This window comes from Canis aureus, chromosome 15 (genome assembly GCF_053574225.1).
Source record: "Canis aureus isolate CA01 chromosome 15, VMU_Caureus_v.1.0, whole genome shotgun sequence".
NCBI lineage: Eukaryota > Metazoa > Chordata > Mammalia > Carnivora > Canidae > Canis > Canis aureus.
In genome coordinates this window covers 67,102,864-67,125,551 of record NC_135625.1, presented here as the reverse complement: position 1 = coordinate 67,125,551, position 22,688 = coordinate 67,102,864, and the positions used below count along the sequence as shown (strand labels likewise).

Genomic DNA, 22,688 nt, shown 5'->3' with positions numbered 1-22,688 from the left:
CCCACCCGTCCTCACCTGCACACACCACAAAGCCTCCTGATGTTGTCTTCGCAGGACGGGGAGCAAGGCCCCTGCCTCCCCTCCGATGAGCCCCGGGGCACAGCTCGGGGGAAGGACGTGCAGGCAGAGTCAGGTGGCACCACTCCACTGTGCAGTGAAGCCCACGGGCCAAGCAGAGCACTGATGCTTTGCTGGAAAAGCCTCCAGGCTGGAGCCCGGGGCCTGGTAAGAGGCTTTGGCTCCCTTCCTCGTTAGCTGAGACACCAGGCAAAAGACAGGACGCTGGCAGGCAGGTGCCCTGAGACGGGCTGCCCGGAAGGAAAAAGGTGATGCTCCAGGAAAGCAGGAGGGGCCGGGGCACGTGGGGGGATAAGAGGGCGATGGCAGCCTAGACAGAGGACCCAGGGCCAGACACAGGAGGCGGGCCCAGGGGAGGGGAGGCCCGAGGGAGGCTGAGGAGGGCCCCCCAAGGCCAAGCACGGTCCGCAAACCCTCGTGGGGGCAGAGGTCCACACCCCTGGCCAGCTCCTCCAACTCCGGCAAGGCGGGCGCATCGTGGGACACGGCCTAAGGACATCAGTCCTGCCCGTGGCCAGTCCTAGGAAGTGAGTGGACTCTGCCTCCGGAAAAGAAGCCAGCAACATGGGGACCGGGCGGGATCCAGGCAGTGGGGGCGAGGGGGTCCTGGGCAGCAAACAGCCTGTTTCTCCCGGGTTGATTTAATCCAAAGAACCGAGGGGGAAGGACCTTGCAGACGAGGACGTTCACAGGAGCCTGACACGGTGGCGAGAAGCGTCAGACGTGGAGATGCCAGGCCCCCCTCTGCTTTGAGGTCTGGGTGCTGTGAACTCGTTCTACAAAAATTACCCCAAACCACGAAGAAGCCCACGACTCGTGACCCCTAGGCAGCGGCACCGGGAATCCTTCAGGTGCCCACGGAGGAGGGCGACGGGCGGCCGTCCAGCCACACGATGGCCAGCGACCCGAGGTGGTGCCCGATGGCTGCGCGGGGGTGTCGAAGGCGTTCACGCCGTGGCCACGGGCGGAGTCCCCACGCTCGCGGACCGTGTCCAACGTGCACCTGCCCCCGGGAGGCTGGAGCGGGACAAAGGGACACACCACGCACCTGAGCCCGGAGCTCGGCACATGGGCCGCTGCTCATATCGCTGCTCGGCCAGGAATCTGGTCTTCGGAAACCCGAGGGCACGTGGCTGACGCGTCTGTGGCCGCTCGTGGGAGGGTCCCCCACGGAAGGTGGCCCAGGGCGATGGCTCTCGGGGGCGTGTGGAATTCCTTACCTTGTGGCCCCGACTTAATTGACAATGCGAAGTGTTGGTTGTGTAGACATCCGGTTCCATTAGTTGCAGTGGTAATTTGGGTCAACAGTAGCTATTCCAAAGCTCTGCGGTGTGAGATTAAGTGTGTTGGTTAATTAATTGGAAGAATGTAGACACTTCATTCTGCTTAGAGATTGTGCCTTTGAAATTAGTGATCTGTAAAATTACAGAACAGCAGCGTCGGAACAATAGGATAAATAAACCCATCAGCTGAGCAAGCAGCGAGCACGGAGTTTCTTGCAACCCGGTTACCAGAGAATTCACGCACGCCGTATTCCTGAGAGGATGCTCGTGTTTTAATAACCAAGTCCTCACTCATTGCTTCGGGGTCCCCATTTTCCGCCTGGACAATTTATCTTATTTTTGGCGAAACACCGAGCTGGAGAGCTTCCCCCTAATGACCACTCAAAGCAGAGAGCTGCGTTCTCGCCAAGGTTCATGACGTTACATCAATATTTTCTGTTAGCTTGTTAAAAATCCCCCAAATGATAAAATGGAATCCTCTAGAACGAGGACATTTTAAACGGTTGACTCCAGAAGATAATCACCACCATATGTCTGACCTTCAGTTGTGGGCCTGAAACACTACCAATTACAATAATGAGATGCTATTTCTTTCACTATTGAATTGGCGAGGATTAAAAGCGTGGATAATCCCAGTGCGAGAGCAGCTGACACGCGCTTTGAGGAGCGGAAACTGATACAAAATTCATGACAGCAATTTGATATCAAAATTGTGTCAGGAAAGTACCAAGAGTCTTTGTACAGCAGCTCCGAAGAGAGTCCGGATCTGGAAATGTGTCCCTCAGGGGCAATCGTGGGTGTGTTTGGAAGTGTGCACTTGAAGATTTCCGTCAGATAATGAAATATCCCACCTGAAGAATTTCTCATCAATTCTGAACAATACGGTATTGATTAAATGAACTATATGCAACGTCCATTCGACGGGATGATGGTGCAGAAATTGGAAATTATGCGTTTGGAGCCACTCAGAGTGCAGTCCCCGCATTGGGCTGTCCTCTGGCCTGGGACCGACGTGTCCTGGTGGCCTGTCACCGGGGGAGTCCTCATCTTCTGGGGAGCTCCTTTCAGAGGGAGCCTCGGACCCTGTGCCTTAAAATAAGAGGTAGACCAGATGTTGGAGGAGCTGTCTGTGAAAATAGAAACTGATAAATCTTTTACAGAGTTTGACAAAAATGGTTGAATTTCTGAAGGAAGCTTTGAACACAAGCAGGCAGAGGAATAAATCTCTCTCTCAGAGAGTGTCCAAGCTAAAAGATTTGCTCTCAATATGTGAAGAAGGAAATCAAAGACAGAAAAATCTGCTGTGTCGGCTGGTGTCACAGAAGGATTCAGTTTAAAGAAGGCCTTTCTGGAAAGCCGGGCCTCCCGCGATGCCACATGAGACGGAGGGGGGGATACGCCAGGCAGAGGTGCTCCCGCCTGGAGGGGCAGGTGGAGGCTTTTTGAGAACAGGCCAAGCAGTGGGGTCAGAGGCAGGCTCAGATCCGCAAGCTAGGGAGCTTCTCAAGCACCAAGTTTGCTGGAAGCTTCTGCCTTCCAGGCAATGACTTCAAAGGGGTGACGTACCCATAAGTACCCACCCAGGAGGGCATGGAAGGGAGCTGAGGTGGAGTGGAGGGTCACCCCACGGAATGAGTTTCGGGATTTACATGAGTTTTAAATAAATAATTTAAAATTAAAAAATATCTGGCATGGGGTCACCATACACCCTGCCCCAAGGGCCAGCCCAGGGGATGACAGGACCCAGGGGACAAACCTCTCGGTGCAGGGCGTTGGGCAGAGACAGTATCCTCTGGACCCCATGCAAGTGCAGGAACTTCGGGCATGGCTTCCCACCCTACCCCCCATTATGTCCACCGCTGACCACCGAGGTGCTGGGGACGGAGGCAGAAGCTCGGGGCAGGGGGAGGGGGGCAGGAGCTCCAGTCGGAGAGGGCAGGAAATGAGTTTCCTTCCAGAGGCTGCACCTGCATTAGGACCAGGCAGTTTCATCACCAACTTGAGACCCAGTGCGTGGCTGGCACAGACCCCGGGGAGGCCCGGCCCTGCCCAGCGGTGCAAGGAAGCGACGCCTGAGTGTGGCAGCTGGAACCAGGCAGGCCCCGTGAGGCCCCCGGCATGAGGACACACTGAGTCTGGGCATTCATAGCCCAGGGGGTGTGAGCCACTGAACTAAGGCACAGAAGCAGATAGAATGCTTTTCCCCTGGGCCTTCTTTTTCACTTGAGGAAAATTAAAATAGGGCTTGTTGACTGCAGCTATTCCACAAAAAGCTTGAATTTAAATGGGTTTGTACAAGAGCAGAGCAGAGAAGAGCCCAGTGGGGGAGGGAGCTTAAGGCAGAGAGGCTGCAGAGCCCCGCACTGGAGCCTGTGGCGCCTGGCCACGCGTTCCCAGGCCCAGGGGTGCTGGGTGTGGCCTGGAGTGACATTCGTCCCCTGCTGACAAGGACAGTCCCGGGAGACCCTGGTTCCTTGGTCCCTAGATCCGCTGTCTGTGGAGGAGAGAGGAGCGCACGGCCCAGTGCTCCCAGCAGCATCCCTGGGGTGGCTGTGATGGCCCTGCCATGGGTCACGATTCATCCCTCCGCTGGTCGCTGTGGCCAAGGAGCCTGGTACTCTCACTGGCCAGCCCCAAGGCGTGTGCCCAACTCCAGGCTGACATCGGCAAACGGAGCACATGTTGGGGTGGGGAAGGACGGTGACCCCAAAGAAATGATGGCCAGGCAATAAAAGAAGTGACTAATGAAGTCGCTTAGGCCCCCCGGGCCGCAGGGCTGCTGTCTCCCTCCGGAGTCCTTGGTGAAGGAGGACACGATGCAGAGCGATGGGGACAGAGTCCATAAACACACACCAGTTTCCATGATTTGACGAGAATCAACCATGGCCTAATAAGGAGCCCAGTTCCGGCCGGTTGGATGGGGTGGGCACCGGGATGGCCCAGCCTGCAGCTCGAGAGGGCCCTCCCGACCAGGTCCACCTTCCTGGCTTCTGAGCGCCCAGGGACGTGGGTGAGACGTTGGGCGCAGTAGACTTGGGGGAGCCCCGCAAAGCGGCCTCAGCGTGGGCCGCACCCCCACAGCCGGGAAAGGCCCGGAGTGGGAACAGCCCGGAGCACCTTGAAGCATGAAGGCTGTGACTCCCCGATGGACACGCAGAGAGGGGCCGCCAACTCCAGCAGGTACAGGCAGTGGGGGCGGAGACCCCGACAGGCCCACGAGGGGGCTGCGCCCGGGTAGGCCCCCGCCGGGTGGGGCTAGGCAGGAGGATAAATCCACACCCAAAGTGGAAGGGAGGGTGGAGGGCCAGGGAGGGATGAGGAGCCGGTGGGGGCCCCAGAGCCGGGGGAAGCCCCCAGGCACAGCCCCCATCTAGTTCTCTGTTCTGAGCCCCTCCTCCTCGGGAAATCTTGAAAATCTTCCAGGACTTTGTCCTCTCCTCTTGGAACCGAGCAAGCCCAGGGAGTGCGGGGCCCGCCTCCCCATCTGCCTGAACCCCCAGTGAAGACCCCCTCGGCCTCCCGCAGCATTCTCAGTCCTTCTGAAAGGCCTGTATTCCCTGAGCCATTAGGACCCTGCGGGCGGAGAGCACCCCATCTGCGCGCCCCCCAGGAGCAGCCCCGCCGCGGCCGGTGAGTCCTCACCGGATACAGGATGGAACACGGGGAAGGGGGGCCTGGATGCCCTGGGGCACCAGCACCGTCCGGGAGTTCTGGCTGTAGGCGGGTGTTCTGTCGCGCAGCTTCTGCACCTGGGGACCACACGGCACACGTTGTTCATTTACTTGGAGACTTGGACGTGGTGGCTTGTCCTGCCCACTCCCGGTGCCACCGCCCAGACGCTTTTGCTCCTCAAGCGCCATCCGTGTCCCGATGTGAACCAGAGGACTTCTTGTTTCCCTTCCCGGCCCGATGTCACCTCCGACCCCACAGGCCCTCTCTCCTCGCCCGTTGAGCTCTGCCTTCCACCAGCACAGGCCTGTGGGGACTGTGTTCCCAGAAGCCCTTCTGCCCCCACCAAACCTGTTCATTTTACAAAAGCAACCTGTGTTCCCTGGAGAACCTCAGAAGGCCGCCGCCCCCGCCCACCGGGGATCAGTCCCCTCTCTGGGGCAGCCCCCCTCGTAGACTCAAAGACACGCAGGAAACACAGATTCCCAAACCATCAGAGGGCTGTCGCCTGCTGATCTCACCAGGATTGTGCCGGCAAACACTGCCCCCGTCCTCACCCCTAAGGATCACAGGACTTTGGCTTGTTGGCATTTTCATGATTTAACCAGCCTTCCCTTGAGAGCTCATGCTTTCCGAACTGCAGAAAATGCTGCAGTGAACATCCTCACGCGGTCGAGTTCCTCCAGTCTCACTGGGAATCCCCAGGATAATTTCCTAGTGGTGAGATTGCTGCATCCAGGAGAATGCAGTCCTAAGGGATCTGTAGGAACAGCCAAGTAGAGGAGCAGGGGAGGGGGAGAAGAAGGAGAGAGGGGAGGGGAAGAGGTAGAGAGGGGGAGAGGGAGAGAGGGGGAGAGACCAGAGGAGGGGAGGAGGGGAGGGGAGGGAGGAAGAGGGAAGGAAGAGAAGTGGGGAGGAGGGAAGGGGAGGGAGGAAGAGGGAAGGAAGAGAAGTGGGGAGGAGGGAAGGGAGGAGGAGGAGCAAGGAGGAGGAGGATGAGGAGAAGGGGAGGGAGGAAGGAGGAGGGGAGGAAGGAGTGGGGAGGGATGGCAGAAAACAAGAGAAGGGAGGGGGAGGAAAGTCTGGGCAGGTGGTTCATCCAGGCCTTGGGAGGGCTGTGGAGCCTGCCCAGGGGGAGGGTGAAACTGGGCCACTCACAAAAATTAACTTGAAACGGATTAAAGACTTAAACATAACACTTAAACCTGTAAAATTCCTAAAAGAAAAATATAGGGGGAAAGCTCCTTGGCATTGGTCTTGGCAATGATTGTTTGCATATGACACTAAAAACACAAGGAATGAAAGCAAAATTCACTAAGTGGGAGGACATCGAATTAAAGGGCTCTGCCCAGCAGAGAAACCATGGACACAGTGAAAAGGCAAATACAGCAAAGGAAAAAGATTTGCGAACCACAAACATGGTAAGGGGTTGGTATTCAAAATATATAAGGAACTCACACAGCTCAAGAGCAAAAAACTAATAATAATCCAATTAAAAAGTGGATGTTTTTTAAAAAAATGACATTATCCCAAAGTAGACCTACAAATAATTAACAGGTGCATGAAAAGATGCTCCACATCACTAGTCATCGGGGAAATGCAAATCAAAGTCACGATGAGATGTCACCTCACCTGTGTTAGAAAGGCTGTTATCAGAAGGACAGCAGAGAACAAATGTCGGTGAGGACTGGGAGAGAAGGGAGCCCTCGTGCACAGTTGGTGGGACTGTAAGTTGGTGCAACCACTATAGGAAACACTACAGAGGGTTCTCAAAAAATCAGAAGTAGAAATACCATTTTTGCAGCAATCCCACTTCTGGGTGTATATCCAATTTAAGCAGGCTCCTTGCCCAGCATGCAGCCTAATGCAGGGCTCGAACTCATGACCCTGAGATCAAGACCTGAGCTGAGATCAAGAGTCAGACGTTCAACCAACTGAGCCATCCAGACACCCCTGAAATCACTATCTTGAAGAGATATTGACACCTCCATGTTTATTGCAGCATTATTTACAGTAGCCAAGATATGGAAACAGCCCAAGTGTCTTTCGGTGGACGAATGGATTAAAAGTGTAATACATACACACTCGGGCTAAAATATTGTTCAGCCATTAAAAAGTAGAGAATCCTACCTTTCTGACAGCATGGATGGACCTTAGGGACATGATGCTCAGTGAGAGAAGTTTACTTCTTCCTTTCCACTTTGGAAGCTGTTTATTTCCTTTTCTTGCCTGATTGCTGTGGCCACGACTTCCAGTACTCTGCTGAACAGAAGCAGCAAGAGTGGGCATCCTTGTCCTGTTCCTGATCTTAGAGGAAAAGCTTTCAGCTTCTCACCATTGAGTATAATATTGACTGTGAGCTTGTCATTATGTCTTTACTAGGTTGAGGAATGTTCCCTCTAAACCCCGTTCACTGAGTTTTTATCATGACTGGAATTACATTTTGTCAAACGCCTCTTCTACATCTACTGAGATCACATTGGCTGATTTGCAGAAGTTGAACCATCTTCGCATCCCTGGAATAGATCTCATTTGATCGTGGTGTATGATTCCTTTAATGTGCCATAAAAATATGTTTGTTTTGATACATGACAGCTGGAAGCATGTTTAACCCGCTGGCATCTTATGTGTGAGGAAGCAGATACGCTATGATTAGTGCTTCTACAGTGCTGGGCATATGTAAGTGTGCAGACCCCATGGGGGCACACCTGGGTGCCTTTTCCATGTCTGCAAGAGCCCTGCCGAGTCTAGGGCTGTGTGAGGATCCAGTGAGCTTGCTTAGGCCAAGCCCCTAGAACAGGCAAGCGCGTATCGGGGGCGCGGTTCACATTACCTTGGAGCTCTCAAATATGTGGGACAGTCCAAGTCAACCATTTACAAATTTGAAAACTGGGTAACCTGCCCCTGAGGACAGATGGACTTCCGAACACAACAGGACAAAGCAAGGACAACCCACACAAGTGATCTTCCAGGAGTCACCAGACAAGCAGAGAGCCTGTCTTTCACAATCAATTTGGTGAAAACCCTCCCACTGAGGGTGAAAGAGAAGAAAGTGCAAGGAAACCGAGGTAGGACAGAGGCAGAGGGTTAAAGATCACAGAGTGCAGCCACCTTGCTGTCCATGAGTTGGAGAGTCCCTGGGCACTCCCAGGAAACCAAGCAGAGTGAGAAGTGGCTGGCAGAGGGAGACAGCCGTGCACAGAGACACGGGCGCAGTGTTGTCGCAGCTCCGTGCCGCACACACTCGTTTTCAGAGCGCTGAGCTTTCGGGGTTTAATTTTCTAATTAAGAAGGAAAAAAATTGCCAGAATCCTTGGTATTCAAATGGGAAATAACATGTGTGCAAAATCAATATTTTAAAGATCAATTTGCTTTTTAGCTCTGGCTCTTCCTTCTTTTCTATTTATGTTTATTATAAAAAAAAAAAAACCACTCATAAGACAAACCCAAGTCACTTGCACTGATTTATCAGATAGGATGGGGTGAATCTGGAATTACTCAGTAACCTAACAGAAATAGAAGGAATTAAAAACCATCTAGGTGATCAACCACTTTGTGTGTTTTACTAAATTCGAACACAAAATACTTTAGAAAAAGGGGACCCAGAGGTATTAAGCAATGCGATATTAACATTCCCCAAGAGATCATGATAAATATACTTTTATCCAGATGTGAAATTGTGCCAAAATGCCCTGAGTGTTTAGTGGAGACAATGTTTCCTCACATACGCAATATAAATAAGAGGTTGTAACTATTCACAAATAGAAAGCCCCTATTGATTTGGGTCCCCTTTAAACCTTTTTAAACTGCTGAAACCTTAATTCCCACCAATCAAAATAATCCTTAGGGATTCACCATGTTCATTTATAAAACAAGAGCCTAAAATCTCCTCCTCATCAGGTAATCACTGAGTCCTTTGGAGGTTACAAAAAGTGATTTGATTTCAATTTATTAACTAAAAATAGGAAGTCAAAGGAGCAATCTATAACTGTATTGTGGTTTTGTAAACAAACATTCATTTCTCTCCATTCAGTGAAACATGGATTACTAATATTGAATAACAAACAAGACTGATTTGATTAATTTAATAATCTGAGTGGTTTCTATTTTTGGAGACTATTATTACAAAAGGAGATCATTTTTAAAGACTTTTTATTCTAGAATAGTGTTAGATTTACAGAAAAGTGTGAAGATGGCACAGTTCTCATATACCCTACACCACATGCAATACGATTATAGTATTTATTGACCTATATGTGGTGTGTATCATTAAATTAGAGCCCACACCTTATCTTAGTATGGTTCCGCTGATCAATCAATATCGACAGATCATTATCAATTAACGTTGATCAAGTTTTGTATTACTGTCCTTTCTGCTCCAGGTCCCCTCTCCCCCCGCCCCCCGACACTATATGACATTCAGTTGCCACGTGTCCCTAGACTCTCCTTGGCTGTAACCATTTCTCAAACTTTTTCTTGTTTTGGATGATTTTTACAGTTCTGAGAAATCTTTTTACAGTTCTGAGAAATCTGCAAACTTGGGAGTGTTTGATGTTCTCCCGCTATTACACTGGGGTTATGGGCTCTCAGGAGGAAGACCACAGAGGAAGAGTGCCCCTGGCCATCAGAGCCAGGGCACGTGCCACCAGCAGGACTCCTTTCCTGGCCACCGGGATCACAGGGCTGAGGTCGTGTCTGCGAGGTTTCTCCCCTTTGCATGCTGGGCGCTCGGAGAGAAGGCGCTGTGCACAGCCCACATTTGAGGGATGGGGAGCTGTGTTCCACCTCCTTGAATTCTTCTGTGTGAGAGATTTGTCTAGTCTTCCATTTATTTATAGCACATTCATGTATATTTATTTTATTCTATGGGTTGTAAACCAATTGCTACCTTATTTCATGTGTTGCCATACCTGCCCCAGCTTTGGCCACGGGCCCGTCTTTCGTGCGGCTCCTCTGTCTCCACGGCATCGTCCTGTTTCTTCAGACACCTCCTGTCCTGGTGCCACCAGGTGCTCCACGCTCACCTCCTGTGTTCTCTGATGGGCCCAGAACCAGCCAGTCCTCCCAGCAGCCGTGGGGCCCTTTCCCAGAGGAGGGGAGAATCAAGTGCTGAGCACACGTCGTGATGAGGCCTCCAGGCCCCCGGCTCTCTCTCTTTGGCCTCTTCCAGAATGTCCTATCAATTGAATCAACACCACGTAGCCTCTCACTTCTCAATATCCAGCTCAGACCCATGCCGGTAGGGTCGCTCACTCCTTTTCATCACCGAGTGACATCCCACCATACTAAGGACCAGTTGGTGGATCCATTCACCTACCGAAGCCCAGCGTCATGGCTTCCCACTGGGGTGACTGTGAATAAGGGTGCTTCATATGCAGCTCTTTGTATGGATATCATTTTTTAAATCTGTTGAAAACTACCCAGAAGCACAATTCCTGGATCATTCAGTAAGGCTGTTTAGTGTTATCCGAGACTTTGAATGGTCTTCCAAGGCGGCTGTGCCATTTCGCATTCCCACCCGCAGTGAATGAGAGCTCCTGCTGCTCCACATCCTCGCCAGAAATTGGTATAAAACCATTTTCCCATTTCAGTCATTCTTTTTTTAAAAAGGATTTTATTTATTTGAAACAGAGAGTATGCACGAGCAAGAGAGAGTATGAGGGGCAGGGGCAGAGGGAGAGGGAGAAGCAGAGTCCCTCTGAACTGGGAGCCCCATGAGGGACTTGATCCAGGACCCTGCCATCATGACCTGAGCCAAAGGCAGATGCTCAACCAACTGAGCCACCCAGGTGCCCCCATTCCAGTCGTTCTGACAAGCTCTGGTCACACCTCAATGCCGTGGCCCCGTATAGTGACAGGTGATGTCCGGAATCCGTGCAGCCTCACTCAAGGTCTGTGTATTGCTTTTAGAGCAGCATCCAACCAGATCCATCGTCTATTTTTTAATCAAGCGGCTTGCTCTTTATTATTGAGTTGTAAGAGTTCTTTGTATATTCTGGATGTACGGCCTTTACCAGGAAGGTGATTTACAAATATTTTTTCCACATCTGTGGCTAGAGATTGCTCAATTTTACTGATTTTCCAAGGACCTACTTTTTCATTTTGTTGATTTTATTTATTTATTGTGTACCTGTTTTCAATGTTGTTGGCTTCTGGCCAAATTGTTATGATGTACTCCGTCCCGCTTGCACGAGCCCTAAATTGTTCATCTTACAAATTGTTCTTCCCACAGCAGAAGTTCAGATGACCAGCTTTAGATCCTCCTTGTCTTCTCATATGTGCATTTCCATGCCGTACATTCCCCTTCACCAACTGCAATAGCTGCATTTCACAAATTTTGAAAGTTGAATTTTCCAGAGCTTTAGCCCCCAAAAAGGAAGCAGACACACTTCCTAGCACTACACCAATACCCAATACCAAAGCCAGGTAAGATAAGTTCTTGGGTAGAGGGCAACCCCCCCCCCCCCAGCACACACACACACACACCTGCTGGAATTGGCCCAGAACCTTTTCCACTCGGTGAGCAGAAGTGTGCCGGGTCCCAGGACCACCATTGGATGCGTTCCCCAGGCCCCAGAGCTCTGCGCTGGTCCCAGATGAGGCTGTGGGGTCAGGGTCACAGGCCCCTCCTCGCTCGTTCTGGCCTCAGGCCGCTGTTTGCAGGCCTCAGGGGCCCGGGCTCCCCTCTGCTCCCCCACCACCACCCCCCCCCCCGCCTCTGCATGCCCAGAAGCTTCCAGGGAAGAAGCGGGCCCCTTCGTCTGGGAAACGGGACCGATTTCCGTGCTGACCTGAGAGCTCCCTGGGGCAGCCCCTGTGTCCCCCGCTAACCTCCCATGGGAACCGCACGTGACACCTCACCCCGACCCCAGAAGGCTGGGTAAACCGAGGCCTCGGTGTCTGTCACGAGGGAAGCCAGGAGTGGCCAGGATGGCGTGAGAGGGGCACGTAGGGTGCAGAGGAGTGCGGCTCAGCCCCCAGCTCGCCCCCTCCAGCCGGAGGCTCACCTTCCTCTAGACTCTCCACGGAAAGAGAGGAGCCCCGCGGGGCTGGTCACCTGTTCCCCAGCCGAGGTCGTCGCGGGGGAATCTGGAGCTTCAGCCACAGCTGCAGGAGCCCACAGGGCCCAGGCCCCCACCCGGTGGCAGGTGGCAGGTGCCCGGAGCCCGCGCGAGCCACCACCAGGAAGGGCCTGGACACCAGGGGCCCCAGGTTTGCTGCTTCTGCTGCGTGGGGGGTTAGTTCTGGGCGATCCTGTTCTGTGCGATTCCATGGGTTCCTGCGGTGCCCCCCACGGGCAGGAACAGACCATCCATCCCAGCAGGTCCCGCCCCCTCCCGGCCCCTCGCCCCCCACTGCGGGCACCAACATTCTGCTCCCCATTTCCAAGCTTTTGTCACTTCACCAATGTGCTGCAGATGGAACCCCGCAGTGACCCGGCGACAGCGTGAGCCTCGGGGACATCGCCACGTCGTGTGTAGCAAAAACTCGTTCACTTTAGGGGCTGAGAGCTGCTCCCGGGGGATGGGCCCAGCCCGCGGGACCACTGCCCACTGCAGGGCACCCGGGCTGCTCCCAGGTCAGGGGCTCTTACCGATAAAACTGCTTTGACTATTCATGGACAGGTTTCCAGGGAAAATAATTCCATTTCTCTGGGATGCATGCCCAGAGGTGCAGTTTCTAGGTCACACTGTAGCTACACATTTAGTTTAAAAAAAAAAAAAGAAGATTCTATTTAGTCATGAGAGACAGAGAGAGAGACAGAGAGAGACAGAAACCAGGCAGAGGGAGAAGCAGGCTCCATGCAGGGAGCCCGATGCGGGACTCGATCCCGGGACCCCGGGGTCACGCCATGGGCTGCAGGCAGGTGCTTAACCGTGGAGCCACCCAGGGTTCCCTGTATGTTTAATTTTGAAGAAGCCAGCAGACTGGTCTCCCAGTGCCTGTGCCATCTAACCACGGCCAGCCGTGGAGGAGAGATCCAGGTCCCCCCGATGTTTGGTGGCTGCAGGAGGAGCTCAGAGAGGGGTGATGGCTGCTGGACCCATGAGGCCATCAGCTGGCAGGGGCTGCCCATCCCCTCCCGCCCTTGGGTCGCAGCTCTGCCCGCTGCTCCCACGGGGCGCAGCTGCCAGATGGCGCGTGCAGCTGGGCCACCTGGATGGCGCGTGTGATGGAACTCGTCAGGCTCACTCCTTAACTCGCAAGATTCCAGTGGGCAGGGGCGGAGATGCACTGGTCACACAGCCACCCACGACAAGCCTGGCAAGTACGTTCCTTTGCTTATTCAACCTGCCACCCACCAGGCAGGAGTGGCCTCCTGTGTCTTGGATCTCGCCGCCCTCCGCGAGTGCAGGGGCCCATGTCCAACTGACAGAGAGGTCACTTGTTACCGTTCTGAGAGGTGTGCAGTGAGGTCCCACTGTGGTTTCCATAGCCCTTCCCTGATGGCTGTGTTGCTGGGCATCTCCTCCTGTGCTTCGCTGCCATCCCTACCTCCTTGTCAAGAGACTGACTGCCGTCTCTGCCCATTTTGTGATTGGATCGCTCGTTACTGTTAACTTGTAAGGTTTTATCTATTCTGGATACTAGTTCTCTTTGGAACATATGGTTTGCGAATTTTTTCTCCCAGCCTGTAATCTTTTCAGCCTGGTCACGTGGTCCTGCACAGAGCACGAGTTTGAGTTTTTGATTCCGCTGAGGTCCAATTTATCCATCTTCCTTTTATGGATCGTGCTTTTGGTGTCAAGAATAAGGACTCTGGCCCTAGACCCTGAAGAGCTTCCCTTTTTTCCCAAAAGTTGTTGTTTTACACTTTACACTTAAGTGCAGGACCTACTTAGAGTTATTTCAAGGTGTAAAGTGTAGGTCAGGTTTCGTTTTCCGAGTGTGCCTGTGGATGTCCAACGGCTGCAGCACAACTTGTTGTTAGAGCTGCCTTCCTCCACTTAAGTGCTCTTGCACGTTTGTTGAAAGTTGGTTGGGCTCCTTTGTGTGGGTCCATGTCCAGATTCTCTGTTTTGTTCATCAGTCTGTGTCTATCATCCCCCGATGCCACACTGTCCTGGTTACAGTAGCTACCTAAGGCTTACCACAGCCTACAGTTTGCAGAGCAAGACCCACTCCCCAGTGTCGCCGAGACAAGGAAAGGAACCTCAATCCCACCATGACAACATGTGACCCGGGGTAGGACTCTTTCTACCAGAGCCAGCCAGCTGGTCATTGTCTAGGGTGGGGAAGGAGTCTAGGATCTAGCAGGAAAGGGACGACCTCACCACCAGCCACTCGTCACTGAATGGGGTCCCTGGTCAGTCACTCCCATGGATGTTTCTTTCCACTGCTTTGATGGAGACTCCCTTGTCTCCTGTTGCCAGCCTCAGGGCCTGGACCACCTCCCTCTGTTGGGTCGGGGAGTGTAAGATCCCCACCACGGATTGCTGTTCATCCCTCGGGTCCCATGGTAGCCTACCCTCCTCCTTCCTCTCGCTGCCTCTTGCTTTATTTCCAGGGCAAAGAGGAATATGGAGAGGCAGGTCTACTCTACTATGTCCGGGCTGGAGGCCTCACTGTATTATTTTTATGTAGCAGATCTTTGGTTCAAACTCACGTCTTTCACCCTCATTCTCCCTCTGCATCTTTTGTGCTATAATGACTCTCAAAGACAAGTTTTAAGCAAATGAACAGCATGACTATTCAGATCGTTAAGGGACTCCAACACCATCAGCCCCGGGTGTTGTTTCAGGGCTTTCAGATGTGATACGTGATACGCGAATGAGCTTCAATCCTCACAACATACCAATTGTCCATGTAGACCAGCCCACATTGTTGCAAAATTCAAAAAACATCAAAAATCTGTCTTCTTTCAAGAAATGATGGAAGCCTAGAAAAGCTGTGACTTGAAACCCTTGACACATATTCATTATGTAAATCTATTGTCACACCAAGTGTAGAAATAAAATTAAAAAAAAGAACTCAAGTAAATCCCACATAGACCAGAATCGTAACCATGACTCCAGTGCTCCAGGCTCCCCCAGAGAGCACTATAATTAGTGTTCTAATCCTGCTACACTCCCACAACCAAATGCTCAGTTTTCTTCGTGTGGTTAGAGAGGCAGCACTTTGTAGATGGGACACCAGGAGTATGGAGCTGGTGGCAGCACATCATGAAACCCCTAGTGGTGTGTGAACAGCTATTGAACACCTCAACCCCCAGGTCCCTCCTGCCAGACACATTCCCCAGAAAGTCTGGCACCTCGCTTTCCTCAAAATCTCCTGGAACAGAGTTTCTAAAAGGTCAGAGACTTGGGGTTAGTAGGACCTGAAGCTATGGACGAAATGATAAACTGAAGACTTGAAGAACAGCAGCACACAGCTCATTCACCTGGTCCTTCTCTCACTAATTCAGCAATCCTTGAGTAGTGACTTTGAGCCACACAGAATATCAGAGGCTCTCATGGAGCCTTAGGATCCACAGAAAGACCCAAACTGGAGAAGTACTAAACATAATTAAACAATAGAAAACACTAGAGGGACAACTTCCCAGTGCAAAGGAAACCTATGTGAGGGTCCCATGTAGGCCTGGGGAGTTAGAGAAACCCACACTAGGAAGGGGAATCTGGACAAGACAGAGACTGAGAGTGATAGGCTGCCCTAAAGCACCTGTGACTTCCCTGCTCTCAGCCATGGCATCATCTGAGACAGCCACCCAGAGCCAACCTCCTCAAAGTTCCTCCAGGACTATCCAGAGCAGCCTTCCCAAACCCAGTCCTCCCATAACCATCCAGACTCACTTTCCTAAAAGTTATATTACAAAAGTATAATCTCCTATATTAAAGAGGCTCATTGAACCCCAATCACGAGAATCATGACAAAAACTACATGTTGTACCATTTTGCCCAAAACCACGAACAAAGAGAAAATCTTAAAAGCAGCAGAGAAACAAAACAACTACATAGAGAAGGATGAAGGTAAGGGCGAGTGCTAATTTCTCATGAAGTCTTCTCAATGAAGACAATGAAGAAACTTCTTTACCATTTGAAGAAAAATAACTGTAAACCTAGAATTCTTTACCCAAAAAGAATATCTTTCAAAAAATGAAAGTAAAATAAAATATTTTCCATCCATACTATAGCCAGAAGAACTTACTTCCAGCAAACAGAAGAAAAATTACACCAGATGGAAATCTGGACCAACGTAAAGGAATGCAGAGCATCAGAAATGATAACTAGATGGGAAATTATGAAGACTTAAAAATGAATTAACCTTTATAAAACATAGCTGAATGTTTAGAGCAATAATGACAGAACTATATTGTGGAATGTATAACATATGTAAAAGTAAAATACGTTACAATAATAGCACAAAGAACAGAAAGGAAGAAGTAGGAGCATATTGTAAGTTGCATTTACTATATGGGAAGGGGCACGATCTTGCTCAAAGGCAGATCAATTAAAGATGTATATCATAAACTCTAAAAAACTAAATAAACCACTAAAGTATCACATCAAAAAAATAGCCAATAATGTAGCAACATAAATGATATGGAATTATAAAAAAGAAATAGTCAATGAATCCAAGAGAAAGTAGAGAAACAAGAAAAAGAGAACAAACGGGACAGTAGAAAACAAGTAGCAAGTGGATAGAATTAGACTCAACCATGTCCATAATCACACTCAGTGTAAATGGTCCAAAACCCACTTAAAAGTTAGAGATTGTCAAATCCAATGAAAAACCACAGCCCCAGCACATAATACCCACCAGAAAAATGACTTTATTTCTTTTAAGGTTTTATTTATTTATTTGAGAGAGAGATAGAGAGAGAACAAGCAGGGAGAGCAGTGGAGGGAGAAGGAGAAGCTGAGCAGGGAGCCTGACTCGGGACTCCATCCCAGGACTCCAAGACCATGACCCAAGCCAAAGGCAGACACCCATCCCACTGAGCCACCCAGGCGCCCCGAGAAAGTGACTTTAAATGCAAAGACAAATAAGTTAAATGTAAAGGATGCAAAAAGATATTCCATACTAATCAAAAGCAAGTAGTCGCATGTTAATGTCTGACAAGGTTGATTTCAGACCCAGACTGTTACAGGGGAGAAACAGAACTGTCATGAAGAAATAGATGTCCGATCATCAAGAGGACATGACAAAAGTCCTAAGTGCTTATGTACCTAACAGAGCTTCAGGATACATGAAGCAAACATGATAAAGACAAGGAGGTAGAAACAGAGTCACGGATTTCAATATCCCTCTCAGTAAATGGATGGCGGATGTAGACAGCCCATCAGTTACAACACCGAGGACCTGACGTGAGGGACATTCCAGAAGAACATGATACTTGGCAGCAGCAGAACATACATTTTTTCCAAGTACAAATGGAATATTTGTCAAGATAATCCGTAGTCTGGGCTATGAAACAAATCTTAACAAATGGTGAAGGATTTCAGTCATAAAGATATGTTCTCCCATCACAAAATGAAACTAGGTTGTAAATCAATACTAGAAACATGTCTAGAAAATCTTTGAATGTTTAGTAACTAAATAAAATGTTTCCAAATAAGACATTGAACAAAGAAGAAACTTTAAGAAGAAATTAGAAAGGGTTTTGAGCTGAGTGACAATGAAATGCACTGTATCAACACGTGCAGGCTGCTGCTGGAGCAGCGTCTGGAGGGAAACACATACCACTTAGCACCTACCTAGAAAAGTTTGTTTAAAACCAACAATTCCAAGTTCCATCTTAGGAAACTGGGGGAAAAAAAGCTAATAAAAATCAACATAGTACGAGAAGGAAAAAAAAAATCATACAGATGAGAATGGAAATCCATGAAAAAAAAAAAAAAGCAAAATAACAGCAAAAATCAATGAAACAGAAAGCTGGTTCCTTCAGAAAACTGATATAATGAATAAGTCTTTGGCTAGATTGACCAAGAAAAGCAAGAGAACAAAAAAGTCACGGACAGCAGGAGTGAGAAGTGGCAGCCCTTCAGGTGATATAGATATTAAGAGCATATTAAGGGACTATTGTGGACAGACGCATGCCAATAATTCTGACAACTAAGACAAAGTGGGCAAGGTCCTTGGATGACAAACTACCGAAGCTCACTCAAGAAAAGAAGACAAACAGCCTTATGTCTGTTAACAAAATTGAATTTGTAGTAAAAACCAAGGTACAGATAAAATTCCAGGCCCAGGGAGCTCCACTGGGGGAATCCACCAAATATTTAAGAAATAAAATGGGGCACCTGGGTACCTCAGTCGGTGATGCAACTGCCATCAGCTCAGGTCATGATCTCAGGGTCGTGGATTGGACCCTCACGTTGGGCTCCCTGCTCAGCAGGGAGTCTGCTTCTCCTTCTGCCCCTGCCCCTCCCCCCATGCATGCACGTACTCGCTCTTGCTCTCTCAACTCACTCAAATAAATAAATAAAATCAAGAAAAAAAAGAAACAGAAATCAAACCAATTCTAGACAAAGGCAGAGAAGTGGACGAGGGCCTGCCCACAAGTGGCTGGAAGTCTCTGCTACCAAAACCAGACACAGACATTCCCCCAAAATAAAATAAAATAACATATAATATCTATCACAAGCATGGGTGTAAACACTCTCAACATAATGTTAATAAATTGAAGCTAACAATATTTAAAAAGATAAATCACAACCAACTGGGGTTCAATGCAAGGTTGGTTTAAAATTAAACTATTGGGGACACCTGGGCAGCTCAGTAGTTGAGCGTCTGCCTTCAGCTCAGGTCATGATCCCAGAGTTCCAGGATCAAGTCCTGCATCGTGGTCCCTGCAGGAAGCCTGCTTCTCCCTCTGCCTCTGTCTCTGCCTCTCTCCATGTGTGTCTTTCATGAATAAATGAATAAAATCTTTTTAAAATAATCAAATTAAATTAAAATATCAACTAGTATAATCCACCATATTAATATGCAGAAAGGAAAATGCACATGTCACCTCAATGCAGAAAAAGCAGCATCCATTCCCAGCAAATTAAAAACAGAAGGGAACTTTTTCAAACTGATTAAAGTCGTGTACAAAAACGCCATAGCTAACATCACATTGACAGAAGAGCAGCAGACACTTTCCCTCTGAGATCAGTGACAGGACAAGGCCTCCAGTTTTCACTGTTCTGTGTGACATTCATATGCGGTTCCAGCCACTTCAGTAAGACAAGAAAAAGAAATAAAAGGGAGCAGAGAAAGAAAAGTCTTTCAGCAAATCTGTGCTGAAACAGCTAGAGATAGATAAATACCAAAAAAGGAACGAGAAGAAGAAAGAAAAGAAAGAAAAGGAAAGAAAGAAAGAAAGAAAGAAAGAAGAAAGAAAGAAAGAAAGAAAGAAAGAAAGAAAGAAAGAAAGAAGAAAGAAATTGATAGATTGCATCATATACAAAAATAAAGCTAACCACGGTCCTAAATGTACAGCCTGAAACATCACACTTCCACAAGAAAATATAAGAAAATGTCTTTTTATTTTATGTTGGACTAAGATTTCTCAGATACAACATAAGTATGATCCATAAACACAAAAAATGATGAATTAATCTTCATGAAAATGTACAAGTTCTGCTCTTATAAAGAATAAAAAGACAAGCCACAGATGGAAAGACAATATTTTCAAAATACGTCTCAGCAAAGCACCAAAACTGAGGAAGCAAACCAAGAAAGAAAGAAAAAGACAGGAGTTCCACCAGTCAGAGAGCAGACAGGAGAGGGGTGAAGAATTTCCCAAGACCTTGAAAGGGGCTTGTCTGTCCGCCGAGCAGGAGAGATGCCTGCGAGACCGACGGTGTTCGCCACAACAGCTGCTGTGTGGTGAGTGTATTAAGAGGAGATTTTTCCACTCGAGGATGAATTTCTGATGGTGAGATGGTTAATCTGATGTGTCAGGTCGCCTGGAGTGTGGTCTCAGAGAGCCGGTCAAACACTTTTCTGGCTGTTCCTCTGAGGGTGGCTTTGGATGAGATTAACTTTTAAATCAGGCAATTTTGCGCAAAGCAAGTCACCCTCCATAATGTGGGTGGGCCCCGTCCAATCGGGTGAAGGCCTGCCTAGAGCAGAGGCTGAGTCCCCCGAGCAAGGGAGAAGTCTGCTCTTCCTGGGCCTCCAGCTGCCGGCCTCCCCCCGGCAGATTTTGGAGTCACCAAGCCTCCACCATCGTGTGAGCCGACTCCTTAAAGTAGATCTACTTACACACTTACCTCCAGTTGGTTCTGTTTCTCCCTGACTCACACGGCTGGCTTTCCAGACCGCGAGGGGTCTGTTGGCCACCGACACCGGACTGTTAAGCCAGAGTCAGGCGGGGACCACGTTGATTAGGCCTCATCCTGCTTCACGAACCATAATTGGCAGAAATGAAAACTTGTGCGAGCCTGGAAATGGCAAGTGAGCCTCCCAGGTTCCCGAGCTGCACCTGGTGCTTCCGTGTTAGGAAACACCCTCGCTGGCCATCGGTCGGGTTCTGCGGCAGAGCCGCGTCTGCACCGCGGGTGGGAGGAGGCGTGAGTTTGTGCGTGGGGAGGCATGCGAGGGGGCGCCAATCTGTCCCTTCCACGCAGGAACGCGGACAGCACCCGAGCCTGGAAACCAAGAAGTTGCAGCAGATACTCATTCTTCAGATACAAGGACGCGGAGAACAGACAAGCATCTCAAAGGGTCCAGAGTGGCTGCATCTGGGGACTAAGAGTTTGGGGTGGGCAGGGACCGAGCAGTGATCACGGCTTCCCTTCAAAGTCCAGAGCTTTTGTCCTACAAATTATAAAGTTACAGCTTATAACCTCTTGGTGTCAGTTTATTTAAAAAAAAAAAAATCAGTCGATCGGATATCTGAAACCGTGCCCCATGGAAGACACTGTGCTGGGCTCAGCGGTAGACAGGCAGAGGCAAGAAGAGAATTAATGTCCTCAAAAAGCTTCAGAAGATTTAGGCATTTTCAACCAGAGTAGTCAAATATCTGAACCATGTAATAAACAGTATCAAACAACTGAAAACAATAAAAGTGATACAAAAAAAAAAAAAAAAAAAGAATGTGTAACTGGATTGTCTCTGGTCTTCCCAAGACACCACAAACTTAACAAATGCATTTAGGTTTTACTAAAAAGCAAAGCAAAATCACCTAAGTCCAGAAAACACTTTTCGTTTCATTTCTTTTCTTTTCTGTTGTCTTCATCAATTTATATGAACCAAATCCATTGTGAAATGAGAGTAGCAAGTATCTCAGAGGAAATAGTTGCTTAACTGTTGGAGGTTAATGTGTGTGAAATTAATCTGGACCTGAATTTTGATGTGATATTTGTATGGAAAAGAGAGTTATTTTTTAAGGTGTTGGAGCCTAGAGCTGTACTGGGTAAACTATCATATGAATAAAATGAAAGCATATATATACCTGCTGAAAAAAAAAACAATACAAAAAAACGCAAAAGTGCATTGTTTGTTAGAATTTTAGGCTCATTAGGAGAAAAGATAACAATGCTTCAGACTGGAACGTTGCCCTCCATTTTGCATCCATCCACAGGACTACCTGAACACAGCTACAACCTCGTGTGACACATCTCTGCTAGAGAGGAAAGTGTAGCTTGGTATCTCGATCACACAGATATTAAAACAAGTGTATTTTCCTCTCTTTAAACTGATGATGACCTATGCCTAATCCCCAAGCCTATTTCACTGGGTGACAAAACTAAAACCCTCTCAGTCATGCATGAACAGCTATTTATTTTGTTTAAAGCCAGTCACGTATTAAAGATATGAAACACAATAATACATCTAGATTTCTTCAGTCTAGAAAGATATATCGCTATTTGGATGACAGTTCTAGCATACTCGGTAAGCACAAAGGCTTTCTCTAGAATGGATAAAATTAACAAATAACCATAAGGAAATTAAGATTATTTTCAACAAGAAAATAACACACAGCAGTAAACAGAAAGAGGAAAACTCACTTAGATAGAAGATGTGCTGCTACTTAAGACCAAAATGACAAGTTGTTTCAGAAAAGCACAGCCTTTCCTGGAATTAAGACCAGGGAGAACCGGCCCCTGGATCTCACAGGAAGATCTGACCTATTTGCCGGAGCGGCAACCTGAGCACTATCTTAATAACACAGATATGCATTTTATAAGGTCACTTCTTTGAACATCCTTAAGTGCACGTCACTACCACAAACACTGGGAAGTCCATTCCGCCTTAGAAAACAAAAGCAAGGCAGAGAGGGCAAGGGGCTCTCCTGCGAGGTGCTAAGGCAAGGGGGAGTGGAAGCACACGAGGAAGGGAAGGCAAGGAACGTGCGCTCAGGCCGGCAGGGCAACCGCTGCACAGAGGCCCAGAGGCCGGAGCCGCCCTGCAGCTCCTGAGCACTGGGCCGCAGGAGGAGCAGGGCCGCCACCGCTCCAGGGAGGCTGTGGAGCCAGAGGCAGGCGGGAGCCGGAGAGAGGGATTTCCATCCCCTTGCGGATGAGCCCCGAGAATGAACTCTAACGAGGTCCAAATCCCTTGCCAAGAAAGTAAGGTGGAAACTTCGGCCAACACACGAGGATCCGAGAACCCGACCTTCTGGACCACTGACACCTCTGTTCACTTCCACCAGGAACATTCATCAAGTCGCAGTTAGAAAACACCCATTTCAGTAAGAAAACATTGGTCAGGAAGCAACCAAAGAAC

At 49.1% G+C, this 22,688-nt stretch overlaps 1 long non-coding RNA gene across 1 annotated transcript in view; it reads right to left on the bottom strand.

Moving 5' to 3' along the window:
• Positions 1–1,266: 1,266 nt before the first annotated feature.
• Positions 1,267–22,688, bottom strand: part of LOC144285071 (uncharacterized) — a 28,305-nt gene continuing 6,883 nt past the window's right edge. Inside the window, exons 4-5 of the long non-coding RNA XR_013353529.1 lie at positions 7,161–7,289; positions 1,267–1,402 (exon numbers count right to left, since the gene is read on the bottom strand). This is a non-coding gene — a long non-coding RNA (uncharacterized LOC144285071). The remainder of the gene's footprint in view (positions 1,403–7,160; positions 7,290–22,688) is intronic.